The sequence below is a fragment of the Ipomoea nil genome, unplaced genomic scaffold, assembly GCF_001879475.1.
Source record: "Ipomoea nil cultivar Tokyo-kokei standard unplaced genomic scaffold, Asagao_1.1 scaffold2537, whole genome shotgun sequence".
Lineage (NCBI taxonomy): Eukaryota > Viridiplantae > Streptophyta > Magnoliopsida > Solanales > Convolvulaceae > Ipomoea > Ipomoea nil.
In genome coordinates, this window is record NW_017618965.1 from 341083 (window position 1) to 365995 (window position 24913).

The 24913-nt window shown below is 39.7% G+C and overlaps 2 long non-coding RNA genes across 3 annotated transcripts in view; both read right to left on the bottom strand.

Moving 5' to 3' along the window:
- Positions 1–24913, bottom strand: part of LOC109153754 — a 94273-nt gene that overhangs the window by 45558 nt on the left and 23802 nt on the right. The gene's annotated exons all lie outside the window — the stretch shown is intronic.
- LOC109153753 lies at positions 16266–18157 on the bottom strand. Of its 2 annotated transcripts, none has more exons than XR_002049590.1 (2): positions 17931–18157; positions 16266–16407 (listed from the first exon to the last, which is right to left on the bottom strand). It is a non-coding gene; the product is annotated as an uncharacterized LOC109153753 (long non-coding RNA). The 2 variants fall into 2 exon arrangements; XR_002049589.1 differs by lacking the exon at positions 17931–18157 and adding an exon at positions 17392–17924.

Consider the following 24913-nt stretch of genomic DNA (forward strand, 5'->3'; position numbering starts at 1 on the left):
GAAGCTTGCAAGATTTGGACCCATTTCCTTCGCACATAGGGGATGATAACCTAAGTTTTGATGCTATTTCACCCCACACGGCTACGGATGTGACGAATTCGGTGAATGAAAATTTGGAAGAAAATGTTGATGATGAAAACCGAATGGAGGAACAAGAAAATGTGCTACAAATTGAAGTGTCACCTTTGCCACTAAGCCGTGCCGAACCAATTCCCTTTGCCACTGCCGAACCACTCATTCCTACACTTGATGAGCCCTTGTGTCTTGACAATGCACCTTATGTGGAACCACCGGAATCATCCATGCCGAGACCACCACGAGAGGAACCACACAAGGAGGTACATTCTACTCCCATTGATATTAATGCTTTGAAAGAAAACATTATTGGGGATGTACGAAAAGAAATTCAAGAATTGAGAGGAGATGTCTTTCAAGAGTTTGAGAAAGTCCAAAATCAATTTGGTAATGTTGATACCAAATTAGATGACTTTCGCAAGAAAGCTTATGAAAGGGCCGAATCCTTGTTACTTGGACAAGGATCAACCCAAGGTGATATGGCCACAATGTCTACTAAGCAAGAAGAGCATAATAGGGAAGTCTTGAAGATGTTCCTTGACTTAGGGAAGAAAAGAACGGAGTGTGAATCGAGGCTACGATTGGTGGAGAGTCAATTGAAAGCTCTACTACACCAAGTTGGCGTGAACAATGATCTATTAATTGGAGTCAAAACAAGTCAAGACAAAGCTTTGGCGAGTTTCCAACACTATGTTGATGCTGCCGAAAAGGGGGAAAGAGCTAGAGGAGCCCCAAGCCATTTGGTAAATCATTTGATTGGACCATCGTCACAACGGCCACTAGTCGAGCTTGTTCGACCTCCAGGAGCACCGAGAGGAGTCACACCCACACCAAGAGCTCAAGGCCGAGAAAAAAGGAGAATAATGGACTATTTGGTGACTGCTCAAAGCACGGACTTTCCTAGCCAACAAGAATGCCAAAGATCATCACCTTCAAGATCAATTTATGAAGAAAACAAGTTAAAGCTTATACGAGAGTTGGAGACATTCTTTGGGCACACAAGCAACGAAATGGTGGATGGAAGATCATTTGAAGAATGCGTTGCTTGGTACCAAGCCGGAGTGTTACGGGGTGACAATATTCAAGAAGCTTATGGAAATTATGTTACCGAGCAAGTCACCGCACCATACCAACTCGAAGGAAAAGAACAAGACTTCAAGAAATTAAGGGCACACGTGAATGCCTTAATTGGCAAGAGGTAAAATTTTTAAGCCTCAATTTTTTTTGTGTACATAATAGCTAGCTTGTTCGAATTATACCTTTTGGTACATAATATAAATTGCTAGCATATGGTTTATTTCTTTATTGTGTCGAGTATGTTTATTGCTTTAAAGTCTCAAGATTTTAAATTGGACTTAGTAATTGCATGTGAGGCGTATAATTGAGAAAATAAAATTGAAACGGGGAAGAAAAATTAAAAGATAAAAATCAATACGCAACCCCGCGTTATAGTCTCAATATACGTTTAGGACCGTCCAAAATTAAAATCTCTAGGTCTTAAATGTGTTAAACCCGTCAAATGGCTAGTCGCAATAAAATTGGACAAAAAGATTATTTTTCAAAATTGACATAGCCAAATGACTTGAGTATAAGTTTCGGCATCATCAAAAAGGGGAAAATTGTTAGGAATATATTGTATAAGTTTTGATGAGCAAAATGTATTTTGTAGACCCCAATTTTATTTTATTTGAGTCAGTTCTGGTTCACAAAGTATAGTGCACCACTGCCATAAAGCCTACATGAAGTCTACGTGAAAGCAGTTTGAAGGAAGAATAAATGAAAGCGGGATCATAGCTTAACACATTTATGAAGCATCGAGTCACCAAAGGTTGAGATGGACGAGATGGTAGAAGACTTGTTGAAGTATGCCTAATGCAAAATGATCTATAGTTTGATTCTCATTGAGAGTAATTTTGGTGTAAAGATGAATTGCTATCGTGAAGTAGCAATATCAGGAGATGATGTCACAAGAAAATATCATGATAGTAATATCAGGCAATACTATCATGAAAGAACAATTTTATATCGTGATAGGTATAATTATCGGATGATGATGTCACTACTATCGGGTGATGACATCACATTGTGGTAAGGCTAGTGGAGAACACGTGGAAGAGACAAGACAAAAGAATTTAAGTCTTGGATTATATTAATTGGATACCCAGCCGAGATGGAAGAAGCATTGCCAAGCAAAGCAAATGGTCCATAATTCAATTCCCACCCGAATCAATTTTATGAAAACATGATATTGGTCCATCATATACAATGGAACGTGATATCTAGTCCATGACACAAGGTGGAACATGATAGCTAGCTCATGATATGAAATGGAACATGATATATGTAGTCCATGATACAAGGTGGGAACATGATATATGTAGTCCATGATACACTATTGGGACATGACATCATCAAAAGGAGCTATGACATCATGATAGAATTAGACACGAAGGAGATCTTTTTAATACTCAAGCAAGAATCAGCAGATAAATTATTTGATCAACTTGGCACATCAGATCAATAATTCAACAAAAGTCATGCCAGAGAAATTCAAATTTGGAGGCTACCCATTCCAAAGAAAATCTTTGTCAGATTAAAGGAAAGCAACGGCAAGATTTCTCAAAATCTTCTGACAGACGTCGAAATGATTTTTGCAAACCAAGTTGGCAAAATTATTTGATCAACTACAATTCAAAATGGACGATCGAGATCGATAGTTGATCAACGGGCAAATAACTTTCATCTACTATAAAATGCCCAAGCAGACTTGAAGATAAGCACGACTTGAACACGGCTGAAAAATTAAGATATACAAGCAAAAAGCAAGCAATAATCAAATCAGCCAAGAAGCAATATATTGAGCTATACACGATTAAATTCAAGTCTGAGTGAGAGAAAAATTGTATATCATTGTAAATCTTCTACTGAGTGTAGAAAAGGGGTAGAGTAACTGGAGAGAGTGAAAACCCCAGTTGGAGTGTAGCTTTGTGCGTAGCACTCGGTTGTAAAGGGCAGAGTAACAAGGGGAGCTTCTGAAAACCCGGTGAGAGCGTAGCTTTGTGCGTAGTTCTCGTGGTGTAGGAGTACAGCTTGGTGCGAAGTACTCGAGAAGGCGGAGTAACAAGAGGAGCTTGCGAAAAACCTTGGTGGAGTGTAGCTTTGTGCGAAGCACTCGGAGAAGTGTCGCTGGGCACTTATTCACTATTGTATCTGGGTGATCGAAGAATAGTGAATTTCCTCCTTGAAGTGAAAGGAGAAGAGTGGACTAGGAGGATTACACCACCTCTGAACCACTATAAATCTCTCTCTCTATTTACTTACTGCTCATATATATTTCGTGCATGCTTATATCATTTGTGAACTAACCCGTTACGATTTATTGCGTATCTTTATCTGTCTGGGTTTGATAGTTCCCTCGTTTGCATGCAAGTGAAATTTTACATACATCATCCTACATCCATTAAGTGTTTCTAACGTGATGCATGTATAAAATCTCTCTTTGAGCACTATACAATTAAAGCATAACACTTTGCCGTTACATTTCCGCTGTGCACACTCTAAGTTGTTATACTTGTTTATGCTTGTTACTTAGAGTTGAATTTACCAAAATGTTGTTTGCTAAAGAAGTTTGAAAAGTTAGAGAAGTCTACTCACCCCCCCTCCCCCCTCTAGACTTCTCGCCACCCTTTCGGGACCAACATATATATATATATATATATATATATATATATATATATATATATATATATATATATATATATATATATATATATATATATATTGTAATTTAAAATATTAACTCTTTACCATTAGCAATTAATAAAAGACTAAAACTTAATTTCCTAAAATCTAAGTCAAATCCAAAATCCAAAATCCTAAAATGCTTAAGAGACAACTCCTCTGAATTTTCGACGACGCTACAAATCGTGTCTCCCTACTGCGGTCTTCGTCGCTTCTCCAAATTTTTCGGCAACACTTTGAATCATGCCTCCCCACTTCAATTCTGTGTCGCTCCTCCTACTACGATGACGAGTCTCTGTTGTGACGAAACTCTCTGCTGCCAACACCGACACCGCTTGTGAATCTTGGTATTTCTTTGATTTTTTGACTGAAATCGATATTTTGGATTGGTAGTATCTTTGATATCTTTAGTATTTTTATTTGGTTGTGATGAATGTATGAAACAAGTTTGTTTATTTCATATTTTTATTTACCATCATTGGTGTATGTAGCTTGTGGTTGTTGAATGAAACAAGTTGTGTTATCTTTGCTCCAAATCATGTTAGCTCTTCTATGATTGCATAACAAATAATAACAAAAACCTGAGAAAAAGTTTAACCTATGTATCCCTACATCATTGACCAAAGACCAAAGACCAAAGATTAGATATTATGATTTTCCCATGGTTAATCTATACTAAAAAGGCTATATATTCTTTTTTTAATCCAGAAAAAGCTATATTTAATTGAAACAAATTGCTTAAAAATTAAACTACGAAACTGAAAAGAAATTAAGTGCATACAAAACTAAAATATAAATATTTAAATTTAAATTAAAGGCTAAATTTTTTTAAAAAATAAATAAATAAATTTAGTTGATGCTGTTACAGCAACATATAGTTGCACCTATTTTCTTTTTCTATTCAGGTTTTTCCCTTCTGTTTGCTTTTTGTGTGTGGTAGCTTGTCTTTACAGTTATGTACTTATAATTGGCCATGTAATCTTTGCCTTTTTCTAACGTTATCAACCTTGGCCTCTAATTTTTCTCATTCATGTACTTTTCTGAATATTCCTATTTACATGCTACTATTCTTGTTTTCATAGCAAGTGATTGCTTTCATCCCACTGAGAAGAAAAGTGGATGTCAAAGTACATGAGAATTGCATCTATCTGCTGAAAGAACATTAGCTATGATGGGAGGTTGCTGTTGTTCTGCAAGAAAGCCCCTGCTCCATGGAAGCCCTGTATTTTACTATGTGGGTAGTCATTCGGATTATGATGCTACTTAATGTGATCTTTTTATCTTTTTACTTGGGTTCAGTATTCTTATCTGTGGTATTCTCTATAAATTTTAACTTAGCAATTATGATTTTTTAATATTAGAGATCTTCTCTGCTGAATTTAACATTGAAATTGCAATTTCTTCTTGCAGTGCCCACCATGTTCAGAGGAGCACGATTCTTTGACATCAAATTTAAGGTAGCAGGCTTGGACTTTGCATTTACAGAGAGCACTGTTGTTTGGCACACCAAGGTAAGACATTATATTTTGGATTCAATTGATTCCTAAATTGTTTTCTGATAATTAGACATGAGACACCTTATGTTGTTTAATTTGACTGTTGGTTTTTGCATATGGGTTCTGATTCTAATGTATACTTATGCAAAACAACAGGGGAAATTAAATTTTAATCTAAATTTTGACTCAGACAGAGAATACTTCTAATATTTTTTTCTTCGGAATAAGGGTCAAATAGGCCACTGAACTGCACACGAGAATGCAATTAGGCCACTGAACCTAAAAAACCTACAATTGGGTCCCTAAACTATCCAAATTCATTCAATTTGTCCATTTTTCAGGTTTCACAAGTTTCTAACAAGTTATCCCTCCACCTAGGATGCATATGTGGCATTTAAAAAAAATAATTTATTTTTAAATTAGTTTTTTTTTAATGTTTAATAAATAAAAATTAAAATAATTAAAATAATACCGAAGTTTGGCATAACTTAGCCCGCACGGCCAGCCAATTTCCGGACGACATTCGTGCCCGCAGGTGCCGGCGCACGCGAGCTCGGGCTTGATTCAAGCCTTTTGAGCTCTTCTAGTTGGATTTTGATTTGCACCCCCCCCCCCCTCCCCCCCCGCGCGAGAGAGCCTCTATGCTATACAATTCTACAAGCTTGAAATGAGCTCATGTATATAAGGGGGGCAAATCTTGTTTCCAAGCCAATGTGGGACAAAGTCCTATATTTTCCCTTCATTTCCCAATTCAAATGGGTCTACTTTGAGAATCAATATCTCATTCACCCATTATCCGTTTTGAGCGTACAATATATCAATCTCTTCGTCTCACTACGAAGAACACGAATCCACTTTGACCCGACCCAAATCGGAAGTGGACCCCACTGATAATTGTACCACAAGGTAGCCACTTATAATGCCATTTTATGTCATTTTTAAGCTAATTTTCCAACAATCCCCCACATGAATGAAAAATTGATTTTCGGGGTATTTTAAAATCGGAAACAACTGTGTTCAACGGTCGATCCCTGCATAGGATAGGTAGGGTCACACCCTTTGAACCTTCCCTCGTGAAGATACATTTACTCTACTGGCTGTACGGTAGAACGCGATGTCTTTGAACCGACTGCCGTTTGTGTAGACGATGACATATCTCACACAGGAATCTCCCAACAATGCTTTCTTCTCATGATTGTGCCCATTTTGGTCGTGGGTCACCATTCCTGGTTCTGTAAGAGTTTGTGAAGAATTGTGCCCGTCAATTCTCCTTTGAAGCGACCCTCACTTCTCTCTCACATAGGTGATTCTTTTCCGAGTATCCCGCATACTCACACATGTCCACCGACATTCGAATCATTAAAGCACTTAACATGCTATCCTAGTGCGGGAGCCACTGTTTCTAACGAGGAGCGGTAGAGAGTCCGGGACCCCCACAGTGACACGCTCCGTTCCATAATTTAGTTGTCCCATTGAACCTAGGTGCCAGCTAGGTTGGGTGTCCACTATAGAACTTTATACCAAGGGCTTTAGACCCATTCCTCGTCTCAACTTCTCCACAGCTATTCTACATAACCCTTTGGTTAGCAGATCCGCTATGTTGTCTTCTGACTTTACGTAGTCAATCGAGACAACACCAGTTGTGAGAAGTTGTCTAATGGTATTGTGTCTACGACGCACATGTCTAGACTTACCATTATACATATGGTTCTGTACTCGTCCAATTGCAGCTTGATTATCGCAATGCACACACATTGGAGGTACAGGTCTTTCCCAATTAGGAATATCCTCTAAAAAATGGCGTAGCCATTCAGCCTCTTCACAACATTTGTCCAAGGCTATTAGCTCAGATTCCATCGTGGATCTAGCTATCACGGTCTGCTTAGAGGATTTCCATGCAACGGCTGCACCGGCTAGTGTAAACACATAGCCACTCGTGGACTTGGAGTCCTTAATGTCAGATATCCAGCTAGCGTCGCTATACCCTTCAAGTACAGCAGGATATCTCCCATAGTGCAGTCCAAGGTCTCGAGTATACCTTAAGTATCTCAGAACCTTCACTATTGCCGTCCAGTGCATGGCACCGGGGTTACTTGTATATCTACTGAGTTTACTAACCGCAAATGCAATATCCGGTCTAGTACAGCTCATAAGATACATCAAACTACCAATAACCCGAGCATATTCTACTTGAAAAATACATTCTCCGTGGTTTTTGGTTAGATGAACGCTTCGATCTAGAGGCGTCCTAGTCCCTTGATGATTATCCTTGATAAATTTCCCAAGGATTTTATCAATATAGTGAGATTGGCTCAACACAAGACCATCAGGTCTTCTAATGATTCTAATCCCGAGGATTAAATCAGCCAAACCCATATCTTTCATGTCAAATCTCGCATTTAACATGGTTTTGGTAGACTTGATCATCCGATCGTTACTACCAACGATGAGTATATCATCTACGTATAAACAGAGAATGACATAGCCGTCTATCGTTTCCTTAACGTAGACACATTTGTCACTTTCGTTTATTTTAAATCCATTAGTTAACATCGCATGGTCAAACTTCTCGTGCCACTGTTTAGGCGCTTGTTTTAAACCATATAGCGATTTAACCAACTTACACACTTTCCTTTCTTGGCCCGGAACCACGAACCCTTCGGGTTGTTCCATGTAGATTTCCTCATCTAGTTCGCCATTTAGGAAAGCGGTTTTAACGTCCATTTGATGAACTTCTAAATTCCGCAACGCGGCTATAGCAAGTATCATTCTAATGGAATTTATTCTCGTCACGGGAGAATACGTGTCGAAGTAATCAAGGCCCTCGCGTTGCCTGTAACCCTTGATTACAAGCCTAGCCTTATACTTCTCGATGGAACCATCGGGTTTCATCTTCCTTTTAAAGACCCACTTGGATCCTAAGGGTTTACTACCCGGAGGAAGATCAACAAGTTCCCAAGTGTGATTCTGTAAAATAGAATCCACTTCACTTTTAATAGCCTCTTTCCACATTGGTCCTTCTGTAGAAGTCACGGCTTCTACATACGTTCGAGGCTCGTTTTCTATCAAACAAGATAGAAAATCAGGTTCGTTTTCTAATAAACAAGTTAGAGTACTCGAATCGTGCTCCAACAAGTAAGTTAGAAAATCAGGACCAAATGATTTTTCAACTCTCGCCCGCTTACTACGTCTCGGCTCGAGCTCGGGTTCTCTCTCGGATTCCCCACTATCATTATCCATAGTTTCGTCAAACATTCGTTTTGACGGACTTGGTCCCTCGTTGGACCTACAGGGAAATACATTTTCAAAGAAAGATGCATTCCTTGATTCTATTATCGTGTTCTCGTGTACGTCCGGATTATGGGACTCGTGTACTAGGAACCGATAAGCATTACTGTTATGTGCATAGCCAATAAAGATACAGTCCACGGTCTTAGGACCTATCTTTACTTTCTTGGGTGTTGGCACCAAAACTTTGGCAAGACACCCCCACACTTTCAGGTACTGGTAGGAAGGTTTCCTACCGTTCCACAGCTCATAAGGAGTCCTATCAAGCTTCTTGTGGGGTACCTTATTTAAAAGGTAATTACTTGTCAAAATAGCCTCACCCCACGCATCTTGAGGTAGGCCCGAACTTATAAGCATCGCATTCATCATATCTTTCAATGTACGATTCTTTCGTTCGGCAACACCGTTCGATTGAGGTGAGTAAGGTGCAGTACGCTCGTGTATTATACCTACACTCGCACAGAAGTCACCAATAGGTGCTTCGTACTCACCACCTCTATCGCTTCTAACTTTCTTAATCTTTTGATTAAGTTGGTTTTCAACTTCATTCTTATAAAGAATGAATTTTTCCAAGGCTTCGTCTTTGCTTTTAAGCAAATACACATAGCAATAACGTGTGCTATCGTCGATAAAGGTGATAAAATATTTATTACCACCTCTCGTTTGTATCGATCTAAAATCGCACAAATCACTATGGATTAATTCTAGTGGTTCAGTTTCCCTTTCAACCGATTTGAAAGGTACTTTTGTTAATTTTGCCTCAACACAAATTTCACACTTGTTATTTGTGTTAATATGAAAGTTAGGAATTAGGTTCATGTTAATTAATCTACGCATAGAATTATAATTAACGTGACCTAGTCTACCATGCCACAAATTGGAAGACTCAAGCAAGTAAACGGAAGTAACTTTGCTTTTATTCATAATAGGCATTACATTGAGCTTAAAGAGCCCATCGGTTACATAACCTTTGCCTACAAACATTCCTAACTTAGACAAAACAACCTTGTCTGACTCGAACACCATGCGAAAGCCATGCTTGTTCAACAGTGAGCCAGACACCAGATTCTTCCTCAGCTCTGGAACATACAGCACGTTGTTCAACGTCAGTTCCTTCCCGGAAGTCATCTTCAGAACCACCTTGCCCATGCCTTCCACAGCAGACTGAGCAGAGTTTCCCATCCAAACCTTCTCGCCCTCAACGGTCTCAAAGGTATTGAACATCTCTCGGTTGCAACACAAGTGCCTTGTTGCACCAGTATCGATGAACCACTCTCGTGGGTTAGAGTCCACGAGGTTCACCTCGGTCACCATAGCCGAAAGGCTAATCTCGATTGCTTTCCTCAACCATGTTGGCTTCAGAACTCTTGTTCTTCTTCTTAGGAACTTTGCATTCAGAGGACTTGTGGCCAGTCTTGCCACAATTGAAGCATTTTCCATGAAATTTCTTCTTGGTAATGCCTCCTTTCGGACCTAGCTTCTGCTTGTCCTTCTTGTTCTTCTTGGAGCCTTTGGCATGCTCCACAACATTGGCCTTAGCGCCAACAGTGACAGTATTTCTGCCATCATTCGTCCTGTTCCCCTCCTCAATTCGGAGTCGCTGGATCAGGTCCTCCAGGTTCATTTCCTTTCGCTTATGCTTAAGGTAATTCTTGAAGTCCTTCCACCCTGGAGGCAGCAAGTGGATAACGGATCCCACTAGGAAGGCTTCACTCAACGTCATGCCTTCGTCACGGATTTCATCAAAGATTAGTTGTAAATCCTCAACCTGACTTAGCACGGTCTTGGAATCAACCATTTTGAAGTCAAGGAATCGGCCAACCACAAATTTCTTTGCGCCGGCATCCTCACTTCGGTATTTATGATCCAAGGCTTCCCACAACGCTTTTGCTGTGCCTATCTTGCGATATACATCGTATAAAGCATCACATAATCCGTTTAGGTTGTAGTTTCGGCATAGGAAGTCCGAATCCTTCCAATAGCCAACTGCCATCACGGATTGGGCATCTTGTTCCCTTAATTCGGGAACCTTCTCGGTTAAGAATCTCGCCAACCCGAGAGTTGCCAGGTAGAACAACATCTTTTGCTGCCACCTCTTGAAGTTCGATCCAATACCGGTGAACTTCTCCGGTCTTTCGGCCGAACCACTCGGTACCGTAGGTACCCGAGTCATGGGAATATATCCCTCAGTGCTCCCACCATCTTGTGAACCAACGTTCACTGGTGTAGCTTGGGAATTAGCAACATTATTGTCATTCCCACCATTGTTGTTCTCAACAACATTTTCCTCCCCGAGAGCTGGCAAAACTGGATTCTCCATTTCTTCTAGGAAATTAGAGACAAACAACCAACGGGAAACAAATAAGGTTTTAAGATTGTTGGGTAAAAAGGTGAAAAATCCCCAAATATAATAATTCTACAGAAAATTATTATAACTTAGGGAAAACAGAAAAACCGGGAAGGAAAAGAGTTGAGTGTTTGGGTGAAGGCTTTAGCACGAGTTCGAACACAAGGTTCTTTTCCTTAAAACCTTATTTGCTACCTCCCACAAGTGCTAGGAGCGTTGTAGCCTAGGTTTCCCAGGATAAAACGTGCTACGACTCTTTGTTTAAGCACCAAAACAAAGAGCCCGACGAACAAAACAAAGCTGGAACACAGCTGGGGAAAGAAGAGAGTAGAAGCAGAAGTTTTGAAGCTGAAAACTATACTAGAATTCCTTAGTTTTTCTCACTGTGTGTGTGTAAAATGCTTCTGCCCAACCTCTTCTTTATATAGGGCTCGTTGGAAGGGATAGCATTCAACATGGCAGTAAATTGGGATTAAAACCAATTGTGTAACACCTGTAACGGTCAGCACTAAGTAGGATTAAACTCTGAGTTTAAACAATTGGAATTAAACAGTATTAATTCCGTAACAGATGAGTTTAATCTTCTGACCGTTGGGGTGCACGAGATTATACACTCTCGTGCTGTGGTGCACGAGAGTACCCACTCTCGTGTTGTGACACAACACGAAAGTACAGCTCTCGTGCTGTGGTGCTACACGAAAGTACAACTCTCGTATTCACCGTTGCACGAGAGTTTTGCTCTCCGTGCACCACAACCTCTCATGCTACACACGAGAGTAGGTGCTCTCGGTTCGGTTTTGGCCGAACCAAGTGACTATAACAGATGGAAAATGATACCGAAGTTTGGCATAACTTAGCCCGCACGGCCAGCCAATTTCCGGACGACATTCGTGCCCGCAGGTGCCGGCTTGATTCAAGCCTTTTGAGCTCTTCTAGTTGGATTTTGATTTGCACCCCCCCCCCCCCCCCCCCGCGCGAGAGAGCCTCTATGCTATACAATTCTACAAGCTTGAAATGAGCTCATGTATATAAGGGGGGCAAATCTTGTTTCCAAGCCAATGTGGGACAAAGTCCTACATTTTCCCTTCATTTCCCAATTCAAATGGGTCTACTTTGAGAATCAATATCTCATTCACCCATTATCCATTTTGAGCGTACAATATATCAATCTCTTCGTCTCACTACGAAGAACACGAATCCACTTTGACCCGACCCAAATCGGAAGTGGACCCCACTGATAATTGTACCACAAGGTAGCCACTTATAATGCCATTTTATGTCATTTTTAAGCTAATTTTCCAACAAGCTGTAACAGTGTTGTGTTTTCTCTACCAAACTTGAGAGATTTCCCAACGTCACGGGTAAGACAGCAACCTCAAGCCATGCAAATTGCAAGTTCTACGAGATACATAACAAGCAAACATGTTGCAAACATGTTGTTGCAGTTGATATTAGGATTAAATCCGACGAACTTGTCCAATGTTAGGTTGAACTCTGTTGTAACGCCTTCATAAGTATCACTGCCTTTTGCTCTAACGGCACTATTGCAATTTAGAGTTGTACTTTGTGAACTATGTAGACTTCATGGTTTGATTTGAATGAACACCAACGAAATTTACAAATTATATTGCATTTTAGTTTTAATAGAGCTTTTGTTTACAAATATAATTGCATATTAACATTTTAAATACAAACATTAGAATTTTAACAAAATAATAACAATTACCAATTTTTTTTAAAAAAATACTTTAGTAGAATCGCGACAGAATTTTGTGACGGAAGATGGAATTTGTAACGGAAATGTTAACGATAGAATCGCGACGACAATTATTTTTGTGTAATAGGCGACGAAATACGAGTTTTACAACGGAATATTTTTTTACACAATGGCTACGGAAGGAAACATTTTCATTGCCAAAAGCACGATGGACTTACGACGGAATAATTTATGTCACATACTTTGCGACGAAAATTTCCGTCGTTTTCCGTAGCCATCGCTCGCGACGGATTATTTTCGTTGCGAAATGAAATACGACAAGCCTGGAGACTACGGAATGGATTTGGTCACGAAAATGTAAAATTCAATCGCAAAACGTGATTCACTACGGAATGTCGTGTTTTCGTGACAGAATTTTTCCATCGCGAATCGTGATTTTTCTTGTAGTGTCCCTCTCTCTCTCTCTCTCTCTTCGTGCACAGAAGGCTTCCTCGCAACGCGTTGATTTTGCTGATTCATCCATCAGTCTTTACATCCACGTAGCAATGGTTGTTGGTGAGGACCGCGGCACGTCGAAGCGGTGGGACCACTGGTGGGTGCTGTCGGCCAAGGTAATTGTAGACTGGGTTTTTTTTTCTTTTCTTTTTGGTTGGTTTTTGTGTTTTGTGCTTTTTTTTTTTTCTTCTTATTTGTTAGGGGGTTGCTTGTTTGTATGCATCTTAATCGGTTTGGGGGGTGGTGGAATGGGGTAGTGGCCGGATTTTCATGCTTGGGTTTTTTGTTTGGGGTTTTATGTTTTATGGTGGATTTGATGAATTAATTGCTATAGGTTTGTAAATCTGATTCTTAGATGGTGTATGTTCTTTTTCCCTTGCTGTTTCTGATGCCTAGAGAATGGTCTACGTGCGTCCAAATTTTAGAGTATGTTTCTATTGTTTCTTTTTATTCAGTTTGTAAGTGTGTGCTCTTTCATTCATTATTTATTTGCTATTTTCGTTTGCAGTTGTAGAATACAGATTAAGCAGAATGTGTTCCCCGCTGTTACATTTGGGTTATTATTATATGGCGTAGGTTGTGTGCATGCCTTTCTGTGTTGTGTTCGCCTGGTTAAATGTCCTGTTTGATTTTTTTTCTTGCTCCTTCATGTGTTTTTTGGCAGGAGTGTTTAAAAGGGAATGTGGTTACTGAGACCACGGCGTTGGGTGGCCCGGTTTGTGTGGCCCCGTTTAAAGCGGTGCGCCCCGTTAAGCCTTCTGGAGCTTCTATCCCCATTGTTGCTGCTCGGCTTCATTATTAGCTGTCCGGCCCTTGTGAATCTATTGCGTTTCCCATGCCTGATCTTCTGGAGGATGCTTTGATAGTTAACTAGTTGTTGGAGGAAACACGTTACTATAGTGGTTTTCATTGTTATCTTGGGTTGCATTCTGTACTTAGTTACGTCTGTTTTGGGATTTTGGTATTGTGTGCACACGTATATTGCAAACTGTGCTCACTATAGTTTTAGGTCATACTACCTTTGTGCCAACATCTTCTTGTGCACATTTTACTTGTTGACGCTACTGTAATGGCACACAAGCAGTGTTTAATTAATGCTAACGTTATTTTTGGGTTGGATGGTAATAGTTGTAGTGTGCACGCGTATATCGGTTTAATTAGCACGTTATTAGTCTTCTGTGTGCATGATATTTGTCGTTAGTTTTTTTTTATCATCATTTGTTTTTACGTTATGTTTAATTAGCACATTCATATTCTTCTGTGTGCACGCTTTTTTTTTAAAGTGTTTGATTGTAGTCAATGGTAATAGATTTAGTTTTAGAACGTTACATTGTGTACTACCCTACACTCTGTGTGCGAATATATAGTTTCCTGCGTGCACGGAGGTTTGATGTTACTTATTTTCCCGGTTTTTGTATAGACGTTAATGTTCATTGTTGTGGGTTTAGTTTCGAGCATGTGTGCACCGCTTTGTACTCATTGTGTGCGCTGGTGGTGAACTTGGTGTTTGTCCTCCGAGTTGTGTGCGCATACATATTTCCATATGTGCATAGGTTACTTGTTGTAGATTTTTTTAAATTCCAAGTGCTAAGGAATAATAAGTCTAATAAATATAACTATTCAAATAGTTGCCATAAAACCAAAGTAATAGCATTATTGTACTGTTTATAGAAATACCTTATTCTATTTTGAGTCGCTTGCGCCTTTGTTTAGACAGGTGCGGTTGTTGTGGCCTGGGATTGCATGTCCTTTGTAATAGATTTAGTAGTGCACACATATTTGGTACATATAACTCAGGCGTGTATAAGTAACAACAGACTGGATGACTGGTCTGTGCACACTTATAATGTAAAGGTTGCACTCGCGTTACCGCAGTATGTTCTCTGTTGTGCACACACGTTGTATCTTAATTTATTTCATGTTCAACTCTATGTGCATACTGTTAATTATAGTGAAGCACAGATTACTGTGTATTACATAGGGGAATTTGCACGGATTACTATGTATTACATGGGGGAATTCGCACGGATAGGGGATGCGTGTATTGCTATGTTGAATCCTACTATAATTATTCTACTTTAATTTAGGTTATAAATCATAAACATATATTTACCGTAATTAGGGTATTGTTTGAATGTCTTATATGCCCTTACAATCATTAATCATGATCCTGGGTTCCTATTCACTCCTTAAATCTATTCCATTAATCTAATCTAATCTAATGGCTCATATTTGTCCACATGTTTGTATTTTAAGGGTGTTTGCATGTGAATGCAACCCTATATATATATATATATATATATATATATATATATATATATATATATATGTATGTATGTATGTATGTATGTATGTATGTATGTACATACATACATACATACATACATACATACATACATACATATATATATATATATATATATATATATATGTTTAGGTATAAAGAATAGGGGAATAATAATTTATGCTTTAGTGTTCATGTGTCACCCATCAATGCAAACTAATCATTATAAATTGAGCACTTAAGCAAATATTCCATAATTTCATGATTTAATGCCCAAACCAACATATACTCTATATTTATAGCCAAGTTTACCCAAGTAACACTTAGTAAAATCATAGTTCATGCCTTATTTGAAAATAGATTTTTGTTCACGTACCACTTAGGCCAATTTTCACATAACCAACATAAAATTCCAGAGCCTCACGAGTCACACGGGCCCATGAGTTTTGGACTGGGTAAGGACCTCAACACTGACCAAAAAGGGACCTTGCGTTGAGGTTATGATCGTGCAGGACTAGGCGACGGGACTATATAGTCCCACCATTGAGACCCGCAGCAGCCACGACACAGAGTGGTAGGGCTCAGAAAGCCCGCCACGCTTAGCCCAACCTTTATGCGGGACTGGCCATTGGGAATGTCCAGTCCCGTGGCTAGTCTAGCCAGGTTGAAATCCCTGGCGAGGCAGTGACCTCTGGGATGAATGCTCTGCAACCATTTTTATGGCAGAAAACCCTTTTTCAGATAACAACACATCTCCAAAACACCCATCAACAATAGTATATGATTAAGACATCATCATCACCACATTATAGGCACAAAACAACACATAAATCTTCATCACAACATTATATAACACACAAATCTTCATCACAACATTATATAACACGTGGATTATACCTTGAGATTGCTAGCTCCTAGTATGAATCCCTCATCCTTCTTCAACTATGGCTTTCTCCTTCACCTCCTATCAACCCCAAGCAAAAACACATAGAACAAATATCATACACGAGCACATACATATATTATATAATGAAATAGGAAGGAAGAGGAAGATGAAAGGATGAAATGAATGGAGAAGGATGAAGAAGATGGAAATGCTCACTATGTTTTCTCCTTGGTGATAGTCTCCTGAAGACTTGAGAGGAGGGAATAAGGGAGGGATCGAAGAGACCAGGCAATGAAATAGTGCCTATTTATAGGCTCAAAACCCTAGGTAGAAATGGAGAGTGAGTGAACGGCAAGGAGAGGGCTTTTAGGTCATTTTGCGATTTAAAATTCAAGGTTAAGATTTTGGGTCGAAAGTTGGATCAAGTTTGGGTAATAATGCAATATAAATTTTTAGAAAAAAGGGTGGGTTCATTTTAAAATCAAGTTTTGGCTAAAAACAATTCTATAAGATTCATACGTTCCTCTCAAGTTCTTTTCATATAGACTTTTTGGGTAAACAATTTTGGTACATAAATATATCCTTTGATTAGGATGAATAAATATATACATACTCTATATTAAAGCATTTTGGAAATAATAGTTTAAAATAAAAATATTTTATTCATTTGGTAAAATTATCATAGGAATAAAATTAAATTCAAAGTTTAATTTTGAATTTTAATAAAATGGAGATTTTTGGAGGAAAAATATTTTGGAGTGTCACATTCTACCGCCCTTAAAACAAGTTTCGTCCCTGAAGCTTAGGCTGGATAGGTTGGAAGGTTCGAATGGAGTTTTTTTTTTTTTTTTTTAAATAAAAAATACACTTGGGGATTATTGCCAAAAGGATTCCATGATGTCAAAGAGATGGCAAGAGTCACAAATTTAGCTTAAGAAAGATCAAGGGTCATTTGGAACTGTGACTAAGAATATCATGCAAGCATTTAAGATTTCAATCAATAACTATATCCCAACTACTAAATGGAATTTCCTACAACTGAAAAGAGACTTGAACGATTACCTTTACCAAAATTCCATGGTGCGCTGCGCTATGGTACACAATACTTGGATCCAATCCTTGCTAAGCTGCTCCCGGAGAATTCTCTATTCCAAGCCTATTTTCGATGACTACCACTCTTTGATTAAGGGAGGTGAATTCTTGACTTATCTGCGTGCTCAATGCGTTAAATCTTTACTCTAGTCTCAGGTCGGGTATCTTGTGTAATCCCCTCTTCACTACCCGTCATTTACAACAAATATTCTTCGTATCCCATGGAGTCAGCAGTTATCCAACTTTCTCTATCATAGGTGTCCGCGCCCCGCATGGGTAGGTCAAACCAACTAGCTAATTTCTTGGGACTTAATTCTACTCGGGTTCCCCTTACACTAGATTTTACATTAGTGCCCCTTTCTTAATCTGTGTAGACAAATTCCTATAAAATTCTTTGACCAAATATGGATACACTACCTCACCAATTCTTAGATATTTATCCAAAAATCCTTGAAATTGTAAGATATTACTTAACTTATCAGAGAAGTGCTCTGGGTAGAAAGTTTTACCTCCTATGACCGAGTAGCTTGAGTCCACATCACCTCCTACTTCAATGTGTTGCTTCCCTATTGACATCTTGTTGCTTGAAATTCTTGAACTTGATAGATGCTTGGAAGGATTTAGATAAACTAGGAAGAAATTTTATGGAATTTGTTGTAGAATGTGGGTGAAATTTTGAAGAAGAAAGAAGAAAAATGGAAGAAGAAGCCATGGAGTGAGAGAAGAGAGTGCGGCAGTGGAGAGCTCCGCCAAGGTGAAGAAAAAGGTTAGTGTTCGGGTATTTTAATTGGGAAAATGGGAGGGTTTTCTCAAAAATGCCCCTAGCAGGGCTTGGTCACGGGACGTAGTAGTCACGCGGCTCTCCTCGCTTCGCGCGGTGCTGAGCGGCGTCCTGCGGCTTAGCCCCGCGACTTGGGGGTCTTCTACGCGATAGGGCCGCAGGCCGGTCCTATTATTTTATAGGTTCGGGGCAAAGTAAAAACAAGGTCCCTTAATATATAAAGTTAAATTAATATATATATATATATATATATATATATATATATATATATATATTTCAAAAGATTGTGTTAAATGAAAAGAATTCAAGGATAAATTTGAATTTTTATTGCCATGTAATTATTTTAAAACTTTATTTTTTAAGAAAAGAATTGGACTAATCTCGAAGTAGCTATAGTGCTCATTCAAGTCAAACTTTGGCCCCCTATATGAATATTTTTCTTTTCGAAAGGCCCATATATGAAGTTTAATTATAAATTAATTTAATATTCTGTAATATATATGGAGTATCTATTAATTAAATTATTATATTAAATGATTGTAATGATTAAGTAGATTTAATGTTAAACAATAATTTTGAAGTTGTGGGTTCAAATCTAAGCTCATATAAGAATTTTTTTTTCTTAACTTTATCAAAAAATAAAACTCCAAATTAGGGGGCCCTTTTCAACATTGGGCCCTGGGCGAGTACTCATGTTGCCTGCCCCTCTGGGTCGGCCCTGCAGGGCTGGCTGACAGGACTGTCGAGTCCTGTGGCTTGCGGTCCTGCTGCTCCAAAACCAAGCGACCACTATTCTAGGCTACACTTGCAATTCTTTCCCTTTTTCTTTAAATTGGGTTAAACACTCATCTTCCGGGTGACCATCCCATTATCCATTTCATTTAGGACTTGTCATAATTGGGGAGTTTTCACTCTCTTTCCTTCCTTCTTTAAAATTCCAAATTAATAGGCTAACAGTATTTATTTTAGTCTTTTCCAAAATTTCACCTACTTATTTACAAAATTAATAGTTGATGCCTCAATTATTTTCTCCTATAGAGTATTTCCAAAGTCTGAATATCTTAATTATTCCAAAGCTATATTGCATCATCGTTCACATTCCAACATGGAGATTTAAATAAAGCTATGACATTAATTTATCCAAGTAGAAAGACACCTGTCTCGGGGTTATGGGCCTCCGCTTGAGATTGACTCATTACCAAGATTATCCTTGGTCCAACTCCACTGGTACGGGCTTGATTGGGTCCACCTCGCTCCTAATTGCTACCACCGAACTGTCCATTCCCTCCACTAGTCACATTGGCAATTTATATCCAACACCACGGCGCGCGTTGCACTATGCGCCCAGATGCAAAACGACGTCGTTTTAATTATTTTTTTTTTGAAATTTCTCGCCCCAGTGAATGTACCCTCACTTCTCTCTCACATAGGTGATTCTTTCCCGAGTATCCCGCATACTCTCATATGTCAACTGACATTCGAATCACAAAAGCATTTAACATGCTAACCTTGTGCGGGAGCCACTGTTTCTAACGAGGAGTGGTAGGGAATCTGAGACCCCCACAGTGACACGCTCTATTCCATAATTTTGTTGTCCCATTGAACCTAGGTGCCAGCTAGGTTGGGTGTCCACTATAGAACTTATACCAAGGGCTTTAGACCCATTCCTCGTCTCAACTTCTCCACAGCTACTCTACATAACCCTTTGGTTAGCGGATCCGCAATATTGTCTTCTGACTTTACTTAGTCAATCGAGACAACACCAGTTGTGAGAAGTTGTCTAATGGTATTATGTCTACGACGCACATGTCTAGACTTACCATTATACATGTGATTCTGTACTCTCCCAATTGCAGCTTGACTATCGCAATGCACACACATTGGAGGTACAGGTCTTTCCCAATTAGGAATATCCTCAAAAAAATGGCGTAGCCATTCAGCATCTTCACAACATTTGTCCAAGGCTATCAGCTCAGATTCCATCGTGGATCTAGCTATCACGGTCTGTTTAGAGGATTTCCATGCAACGGCTGCACCGGCTAGTGTAAACACGTAGCCACTCGTGGACTTGGAGTCCTTAATATCGGATATCCAGCTAGCGTTTCTATACCCTTCAAGTACAGCAGGATATCTCCCATAGTGCAGTCCAAGGTCTCGAGTATACCTTAAGTATCTCAGAACCTTCTCTATTGCCGTCCAGTGCATGGCACCGGGGTTACTCGTATATCTACTGAGTTTACTAACCGCAAAGGCAATATCCGGCCTAGTACAGCTCATTAGATACATCAAACTACCAATAACCCGAGCATATTCTACTTGAGAAATACACTCTCCGTGGTTCTTGGTTAGATGAATGCTTCGATCTAATGGCGTCCTAGTCCCTTGATGATTATCCTTGTTAATTTTTTCAAGGATTTTATCAATATAATGTGATTGGCTTAACACCAGACCATAAGGTCTTCTAATGATTCTAATCCCGAGGATTAAATCAGCCAAACCCATATCCTTCATGTCAAATCTCGCATTTAACATGTTTTTGGTAGACTTGATCATTCGATCGTTACTACCAACGATGAGCATGTCATCTACGTATAAACAAAGAATGACATAACCGTCTATCGTTTCCTTAACGTAGACACATTTGTCACTTTCGTTTATTTTAAACCCATTAGTTAACATCGCATGGTCAAACTTCTCGTGCCATTGCTTAGGCGCTTGTTTTAAACAATATAGCGATTTAACCAATTTACACACTTTCGTTTCTTGGCCCGGAACCACGAACCCTTCGGGTTGTTCCATATAGATTTCCTCATCTAGTTCGCCATTTAGGAAAGCGGTTTTAACGTCCATTTGATGAACTTCCAAATTCCGCAGCGCGGCTATAGCAAGTATCATTCTAATGGAGTTTATTCTTGTCACGGGAGAATACGTGTCGAAGTAATCAAGGCCCTCGCGTTGCCTGTAACCCTTGATTACAAGCCTAGCCTTATACTTCTCGATGGAACCATAGGGTTTCGTCTTCCTTTTAAAGACCCACTTGGATCCTAAGGGTTTACTACCCGGAGGAAGATCAACAAGTTCCCAAGTGTGATTCTGTAAAAATAGAATCCACTTCACTTTTAATAGCCTCTTTCCACATTGGTCCTTCTGTAGAAGTCACGGCTTCTCCGTACGTTCGAGGCTCGTTTTCTATCAAACAAGATAGAAAATCGGGTTCATTTTCTAATAAACAAGTTAGAGTACTCGAATCGTACTCCAACAAGTAAGTTAGAAAATCAGGACCAAATGATTTTCCAACTCTCGCCCGCTTACTGCGTCTTGGCTCGAGCTCGGGTTCTCTCTCGGATTCCCCACTATCATTATCCATAGCTTCGTCAAACGTTCGTTTTGACGAACTCGGTCCCTCATTGGACCTACAAGGAAATAAATTTTCAAAGAAAGATGCATTCCTTGATTCTATTATCGTGTTCTCGTGTACGTCCGGATTATGGGACTCGTGTACTAAGAACCGATAAGCACTACTATTATGAGCATAGCCAATAAAGATACAGTCCACCGTCTTAGGACCTATCTTTACTTTCTTAGGTGTTGGCACCAAAACTTTGGCAAGACACCCCCACACTTTCAGGTACTGGTAGGAAGGTTTCCTACCGTTCCACAGCTCATAAGGAGTCTTATCAAGCTTCTTGTGGGGTACTTTATTTAAAAGGTAATTACTTGTCAAAATAGCCTCACCCCATGCGTCTTGAGGTAGGCCCGAACTTATAAGCACCGCATTCATCATATCTTTCAATGTACGATTCTTTCGTTCGGCAACACCGTTCGATTGAGGTGAGTAAGGGGCAGTACGTTCGTGTACTATACCTACACTCGCACAGAAGTCACCAATAGGTGCTTCGTACTCACCACCTCGATCGCTTTTAACTTTCTTAATCTTACAATTAAGTTGGTTTTCAACTTCATTCTTATAAAGAATGAATTTTTCCAAGGCTTCGTCTTTGCTTTTAAGCAAATACACATAGCAATAACGTGTGCTATCGTCGATAAATGTGATAAAATATTTATTACCACCTCTCGTTTTTATCGATCTAAAATCGCACAAATCACTATGGATTAATTCTAGTGGTTCAGTTTCCCTTTCAACCGATTTGAAAGGTACTTTCGTTAATTTTGCCTCAACACAAATTTCACATTTGTTATTTGTGTTAATTTGAAAATTAGGAATATGGTCCATGTTAATTAATCTACGTATAGAATTATAATTAACGTGACCTAGTCTACCATGCCACAAATTGGAGGACTCAAGCAAGTAAACGGAATTAACTTTGCTCTTATTCATGATAATAGGCATTACATTGAGCTTAAAAAGCCCATCAGTTACATAACCTTTGCCTACAAACATTCCTAACTTAGACAAAACAACCTTGTCTGACTCGAACACCATGCGAAAGCCATGCTTGTTCAACAGTGAGCCAGACACCAGATTCTTCCTCAGCTCTGGAACATACAGCACGTTGTTCAACGTCAGTTCCTTCCCAGAAGTCATCTTCAGAACCACCTTGCCCACGCCTTCTACAGCAGACTGAGCAGAGTTTCCCATCCAAACCTTCTCTCCCTCAACGGTCTCAAAGGTGTTGAACATTTCTCGGTTGCAACACAAGTGCCTTGTTGCACCAGTGTCGATGAACCACTCTCGTGGGTTAGAGTCCACGAGGTTCACCTCGGTCACCATAGCCGAAAGGCTAATCTCGACCTCCTTCAGATTGCTTTCCTCAACCATGTTGGCTTCAGAACAATTGTTCTTCTTCTTTGGAACTTTGCACTCAGAGGACTTGTGGCCAGTCTTGCCACAATTTAAGCATTTCCCATGAAATTTCTTCTTGGTAATGCCTCCTTTCGGACCTAGCTTTTGCTTGTCCTTCTTGTTCTTCTTGGAGTTTTTAGCATGCTCCACAACATTGGCTTTAGCACCAATAGTGACAGAATTTCTTCCATCGTTCGTCCTGTTCCCCTCCTCAATTCGGAGTTGCTGGATCAGGTCCTCCAGGTTCATTTCCTTTCGTTATGCTTAAGGTAATTCTTGAAGTCCTTCCACCCTGGAGGCAGCAAGTGGATAACAGATCCCACTAGGAAGGCTTCACTCAACGTCATGCCTTCGTCACGGATTTCATCAAAGATTAGTTGTAAATCTTCAACCTGACTTAGCACGGTTTTGGAATCAACCATTTTGAAGTCAAGGAATCGGCCAACCACAAATTTCTTTGCGCCGGCATCCTCACTTCGTTATTTATGATCCAAGGCTTCCCACAGCGCTTTCGCTGTGCCAATCTTGCGATATACATCGTATAACGCATCACACAATCCATTTAGGATGTAGTTTCGGCATAGGAAGTCCGAATCCTTCCAATAGCCAACTGCCATCACGGATTGGGCATCCTATTCCCTTAGTTCGGGAACCTTCTCGGTCAAAAATCTCGCCAAGCCGAGAGTTGCTAGGTAGAACAACATCTTTTGTTGCCACATTTTGAAATTCGATCCAATACCGGTGAATTTCTCCGGTCTTTCGGCCGAACCACTCGGTACCGTAGGTACCGGAGTCATGGGAATATATCCATCGGTGCTCCCACCATCTTGTGAACCAACGTTCATTGGTGTAGCTTGGGAATTAGCAACATTATTGCCATTCCCACCACTATTGTTCTCAACAACATTCTCCTCCCCGAGAGCTGGCAAAACTGGATTCTCCATTTCTTCTAGGAAATTAGAGATTAACAACCAACGGGAAACGGATATAAGGTTTTAAGATTGTTGGGTAATATGGTTGAAAATTCCCAAAAATAATAATCCTACGAAAAGATTAATATTATATGGGAAAACAGAAAGAATTGGGAAGGAAAAGGTTGAGTGTTTGGGTAAAGGTTTAGCACGAGTTCGAACACAAGGTTCTTTTCCTTAAAACCTTATTTGCTACCTCCCTCAAGTGCTAGGAGCGTTGTAGCCTAGGTTTCCCAGGATAAAACGTGCTACGATTCCTTGTTTAAGCACCTAAACAAGGAACCCGGCAAACAAAGCAAAGTTTAGAACACTGGTTGGCTAAAAAAAGAGAGTAGAAGCAGAGTTTTGAGATGCAAAGCTACTGGAATTCCTTTTGTTTTTCACTGTGTGTAAAATGCTACTGCTCTACCTCTCTTTATATAGGGATGTTGGAGTGATAGCATTCAACATGGCCATTAAATTGGTGTTAAAACCAATTGTGTAACACCTGTAACGGTCACCACTAAGTAGGATTAAACTCAGAATTTAAAAATTAGAATTAAAACAGTATTAATTCTGTAACAGATGAGTTTAATCTTCTGCACTTTAGGGTTTCAGACCGTTGGGGTGCACGAGAGTACACACTCTCGTGCTGTGGTACACCACGAGAGTACACCTCTCGTGTTCACCGTTGCACGAGAGTTTTGCTCTCGGTGCACCACAAGTGACTATAACAAATGGAAAATGATACCGAAGTTTGGCATAACTTAGCCCGCAACGCCAGCCAATTTCCGGACGACATTCGTGCCCGCAGGTGCCGGCGCACGCGAGCTCGGGCTTGAATCAAGCCTTTTCGATCTCCTCTAGTTGGATTTTGATTTGCACCCCCCCCCCCCCCCCGCGCGCGCGAGAGAGCCTCTATGCTATACAATTCTACAAGCTTTAAAAGAGTTCATG